The sequence below is a fragment of the Eulemur rufifrons genome, chromosome 16, assembly GCF_041146395.1.
Source record: "Eulemur rufifrons isolate Redbay chromosome 16, OSU_ERuf_1, whole genome shotgun sequence".
Lineage (NCBI taxonomy): Eukaryota > Metazoa > Chordata > Mammalia > Primates > Lemuridae > Eulemur > Eulemur rufifrons.
In genome coordinates this window covers 14,545,377-14,551,503 of record NC_090998.1, presented here as the reverse complement: position 1 = coordinate 14,551,503, position 6,127 = coordinate 14,545,377, and positions in this window count along the sequence as shown.

Below are 6,127 nucleotides of genomic sequence, written 5' to 3'. Positions count from 1 at the left end.
CTTTCATTTTTTAGAGCTGCTTCGTCTCCCCTCAGTACCCTGACACCTACTCCCTCTCTCTCTCTCTTTCTCTCTGTCATTCTCTGTCATTCTCTCTCTGTCTAGATGGTCCTGGTGCTGCCCAGGAACCCACGTGGCTCACAGATGTCCCAACTGCCATGGAATTCATCGCCGCTGCCGAAGTGGCTGTCCTAGGCTTCTTCCAGGTTGGTCCAGATGTTCCATTTGCTATTTCCCCAAGGACCAGAAATGTTCTACCTTTCGGGAACCATGACAGTCACCTACTAGACCAGATGACACTGCATTAGAAGCAGGGGTGGGGGACACAGGGTCTGCTTTCAGGTTGTCAGTTGAGACCTCTAAATTTCAACCCATTCCCAGTCTGTGTGCCTTTCTCATACTTGCTCTGAGAGTTCTGAGTCTGCTGGCTGGATCTCCTCATCTACGGATGCTTTGAAGCTTAACTCTGCAGGGAGAATGTCTCCATCAAACCCTCCCATTGTCCTAAATGCCCTTAATCTGTACTCTCACAGCGCTCTCAGAATAGGCAGGGGACAGAGGAACCCCAACTTTTGTCATCTAGCAACACTTTTAATCATATGCCAAACCCTCTGAGCATCATCAGTTAATAGTTACCTCTGTCTAAACCCTTTCCCCCAAATTGGTAGAATCATTCTTCTTTCTCTTTGCCTTCTCTAAAATGTTGGAAAAGGATGACATACTATATATTGAAAGTGTTAACGTCCATCCTTCAGACTGGCCGCCTGGCTAGTAAAGGCAGTCATAAATGGGAGGGCACATTCCAGCACTTTCATCTATCTCTGCTGGTAGCATCTGGCACTTCTCACAGCTGATCAAGCCCCTACTCTCTCATGGCAGACCTTCTTGTCTGTTTCCATTCATTAATTCCCACTTACGGTCACCCTGTGGATTCTGTGTACACAGCTGGAAATAGCTGCAAGGAGATGCAAGGGGGGGAAGAAGACAGGGAGTACATTTTTCAGTGATGAGAAATCTTAGCTGTAGACAAAAACAGCCACCCTCAGAAAGACGGGGAAGGGCAAGAGGGTGGAACTGGAGGTGCGTGCAATAACTTGAACAGCCACCAGATGTCGTCATTTCATCCTTGAGCAATTCACTTCGAAGGAACAGAATTTAAAAGAGAGGAAACCTCAGTTAGTAATTGTTTGTAGCCTCTAATGAACTCCACACACCCCTTCAGAAGAGCAAGATTCCCCCTCCTCCTGCTTGGCCCCAGATACTAGGCTAGCCATCTTCTTTTCTCCCCTCCTCCTTCCGTCCAGGGAGATGCAGGAAAAAATGTGTTCATTCCTGTTATTTATTTTTATTTCAGAATGTCACAGGGTACAAACGTTTTGGTTACATAAATTGATTTTGCACCGTTTGAGTCAAAGTTATCAGTGTGCCCATCCCCCAGTAGTGTGCATTGTACCCGTTAGGTATGAATTTACCCATCCCCTCCTCCACCCTACCCTCCCTCCTGCTTGATTTCTAATGAATGTTATTTCCATATGTGCATATGAGTGTTGATTGATTAGTTCCAATTTAATGGTGAGTACATGTAGTATTTTTTTTTTTTTCCATTCTTGTGATACTTTACTTAGAAGAATCCTTTCCAGTTCCATCCAGGTTAATGAAAGAGGCATTAGTTCACCATTTTTTTTATGGCTGAGTAGTACTCCATGGTATATAAGTGCCCAAATGCCCATCAATACATAAGCAGATTAATAAAATGTGGTATATGTATACCATGCCCGTTTATTGAGTAAAACTGCAGTGTGCAAACGTCCTGTGGCAGCAGGGAAAATGCTGCCAGTCTCTATGGAAGGACTGGAATCATCACTCAGAAGTGGCCTCCCTGCTCCCTCCTGTAGGTCTGGGCTGCAGAGCGGGATGCATGAACCTGTGCAAAGCTCAGGTTTATCTACAGTGACAGGAAACAGACTGTTCTTCCACATCCTGCACAAACCTTTATTAATAAAACTTCTAAGCTTCTGTTCTAATTTCTTTTATTCTTCTTTTTTTCTTTTTTGGCCCTTTTGACAGCACCTATTTCTTAATTTTTGCATTTTTTTCATTCCTCCACAAATTGTTCCCAAAACAGTTGCCTCTTCAGCTATATCAATGACAGCGCAGCTCAATTCCTCAGGCCTCTAGGATTTTGAGGCCTTTCTCAGCTACTAGGAAATTTCACACTCTATGATAAGGTCAGATGCAAGTCCCAGGCTTAGCCACAATTTTAGTGATTACCTATTAATTCACACAGCCTGGAAAATTCAAGAATGCCACTGCAAATCTAGCCTGCATTCTTAGAGGTAAATGATCTTTCATGGGGCACTAAATCAAGTCTATAATTTCTGATATGAGTAACCATATTTCTCTTCCCTATTCTGTTTCCTTCCTCCAAAATAACCTCTGCGGTGTTTTTTCCTCTTCTTTTTAGGATTTAGAGATACCAGCAGTGTCTGTGTTCCGTAGCATGGTACAGAAATATCCAGACGTGTCATTTGGAATCAGCACTGACTCTGAGGTCCTGGCCCACTACAACATCACTGGGAACAGCATCTCCCTCTTCCGTCTTGTAAGTTGGGCAGCTCTCTGGCCTCCTCCTAGGTTTCCCTTAGGCTGTGGACTCAGAAACTTGTGAGACTGGAAAGGACTCAATGTCTTTGACACTAACAACGGTGCCAAACTCAGGGACATTGTTGACAAGGATGATGACTCAACTCAAACTTCCCAAACAGGGGCTGTAATGAAATGGAAGGAGAACTGGATTGAGAGTCAGGAAAGGGCATTTGTGGGACTGCTTTTTCCCTCACCAGCCACGTGACTTCAGACAAGTCACTTAACATTGTTTAGCTTCAATCCTTTCATCTACAAAATAGTTAGACCGTATCGTTGTTACATGATTTTGAGCTCAAAAATTTTTTATATCTTTGGGAGTTTACTTATGTTTACCAAACATTTGTTTAAACATCTCCTTGTGCCCAAGATACTGAAAATAAAGAAAACATGTAAAATATATTCTCCATTCTCATAGATCTTAAAGTATAGTAGAAATTGTAAACATAATATACAAGTATCTATAATACAAAGAGCATTACTGTGGTTAAAGTGTAATAAGGGATCAAGGATAAAAACAGTGTGGGAATTCTGGGGAAAAAAATATGAAGAAGTCAACAGAACTGGGATTTAAAGAACAGATAAAATTTAGACAAGAAAAAGGAGACTTCATGGCCAAGGGGGGGAAATTGAACTTGGGAAATAATGAACAGGCAAATCTGACTGGATCGCAGGGTACATATTAGGGGGGAAATAAACACAAGACAGGAAAACTTGATTGAAATCATATTGTGGAGAAATTAGAATACCAACTTAATGGGTTTGTACCTAATTTGGTTGTCACTGAAAAGCCACTAAAGCCTTTAAATCAGGGGAGTAACATGAGCAGGAATGTGTTTTGGCAAGATTATTTTGGCAACAGGAGGTATGATGGGTTGTTAGGTAAAAAGACAAAAGAAATGGTGCACTTTTACTGAGCTGATAAAATAGCCCATGTGAAATCTATTAAGGGTCTATGGCAGATAGGTGACAACAGAAATTAAAGAAGAGGAAGATCCTGTAATGATTAGGTAACAAAATTATGGAAAGGAGGCCACGTTTAAAGCTAGGCTATATAGGAATAGTGAGGGCATGTGCAGAAGTAGGAATTTCTGATGATTTTGTTGGTTGTTGAGTTTTACTTGCTAGTGGAATATCAAGGTAAAGATGTCAAGAGTCCAGTGGAAATCAGAAATTGGGGCAAAAGATAAAGTTTTCAAGATTTCCAGACTGAATATCCTGCCTCCTCGATTTCTGTCCTTTCTTCTCTTCCACTTATCATTCAAACTTCTTTTAAGTGTATTTTATACTGTGTCTCTAGCTTTCTTTAAGCTGGACACTGTTATCAAGTTTATGTCCCATCACTCCATTATAACTACGTTTATCCAGGTCAGTATGGCTGCTATATTGCCAAACCCAGTGAACACTTTTTTAGGTCCTATTTTACTCAACATTTCTGCCATATTTGACATTGTTGACCACTCCTTTCTCTTTACTATTCTCTTTTTCCTTGAATTCTTAGAGCCTACTTCTCCTGATCGACCTCTTGCTTTCTTAGTCTCCTGGGGACCTTCTCTTCCTGTGTCTATACTATTGCCCAAGCCAATACTCCTCCTAATCTAGGTTATAGAATCCATGCTCTGTGAAGGCAGAGACTATCTGTTCACCACTGTATTCACAGAGCCTAGAACAGTGCCTGCCACATAGCAGGTGCTCATTAAGTATGTGTGGGAATGAATATACGCATGAATCAATGAATGACTGCATATTTTCTCCTTAAACAATATAATTCTTTCACCTAGTTGATTATTATATATTTACTGAGCATTTGGAATACTTTGTCTCTAGCTTGGACTTCTCTTGTGATTCAGATGCTTGCTGGATACAAAAATTTTTATACCCTCATTAGCGCTATACTCTTAACATGCTCAAAAATGAATTTATTGTCTGCACCTGCTAAATCATTTTCCTCCATCTAAAACACCATTTTGTTAAATGGCCATGTTTGTTCAGTGTTTAATTTTTGCCAATTGTACCTTCTATCTTGAATCTATATTTGCTTCCACTCTTTCTACTCCAATCCTCATTTCGGCTCGGCATCATCGGCATAAGCAATTTCAATAGCTTCTTAACTGATCTCTGTTTACAATGTCATATCCAGTTTCTAGAATGATATCACAATGATGTATGTAATATGTAAATTTCACTGTGATGCTCCTCTCTGAAAAGCTCTTCAATATTTCTCATTCCTTACAAGATCAAAAAGAAGCTATTTAATGTTACAAATAGGCTTATATGACCTGGCCATTACCTGCTTCTCTAGTTCTTTTTTCAGCAGGTTTCGACCCTGGGCATTACCGTCTCATTAGCAAGCTATACACATTATGATCATCTAGTTCCATGATTTCCCCCAAGCTGTTTCCTCTCCTAGGATGCCACCTCCCTCCCAAAACTCCCCTTCCACCTAGCCTCATCCAGCTAACTCTGCCTCACACTCCAGTGAATCAGCTCAAGAATCTCATCCTCCAGAAAGCCTCCCTGGAATCCCCAAATTGGCCTAAGTGTTCCTCTATCTGTACTTTTGTATTTCTATTTTCATTTACAGCTTTTTAGTTTATATCATGTATTTATATGCCTGTCCCACAACCCTATGAGACCATGAGCAATTCAAGGTCAGGAGCCATGACTTATTCATCTTTGTATTCCAAAGGTCTATAATATATCTCTGGCACCTTGAAGCTAGTCAGAAAGTATTTGGGAAACTGCACACTGAATTCACCTTCAAAAGTGCGTCTGAGGGTGCACGAGTATCCTTTAGCAATCCCTTCCCCACCTGCACAATAGCTGTGGGTTTGCATTTCCCCCATTGTGAAATAGGGTTAAATCAAGGTTTTCTGTAAAAGGCTTTGGTAAGAAAGGTGTGGAAGGTTAAGCAAATGTCTTTCACATTGCAGTTGAAGCACTGGCAGAAACCCTTCAATACCAAGATATACACGTGGGGAAGAAAAATAAGCGCTGTGGCTTCCAACATCTCTATGCACGTAACAACTTCTAATGGGAACATTAGCTTTGCTTACAAGTTATTCTTTATAAAGCCTTGTTGATGACTTCTCAGAGTTTTTCACTTTTCTTTAGCATCTGTTTTTTGTTCACCACTAGTAACAGACCTAGTCTAAGTGAACTTTTGGGACCTCTGTTGGACAAGACTATTTATGTGCGTACCAAAAACAAACACAGTGGTTCCTGCCCTGCTTTATTGGCAAGTCTGGAAGAGACTCAATTTATGTCATGCCAACTTTCAGATAAACATTTTTTTCTCAGTTTATACTTTCAAAAGTTTAGTACATATTTTAATACTGTTATTATTCAGGGGGTTGGAATAAAAGGAACCTCAACTAAAACCATTCTATTTTACATTAGGAAATGTGAACCTATTGCAAATTTTCTTGTACCTTCTTTCTTCTTAGATTTATAGTTTGTTCTGTTTGTTTATTTGCTTGTTTCC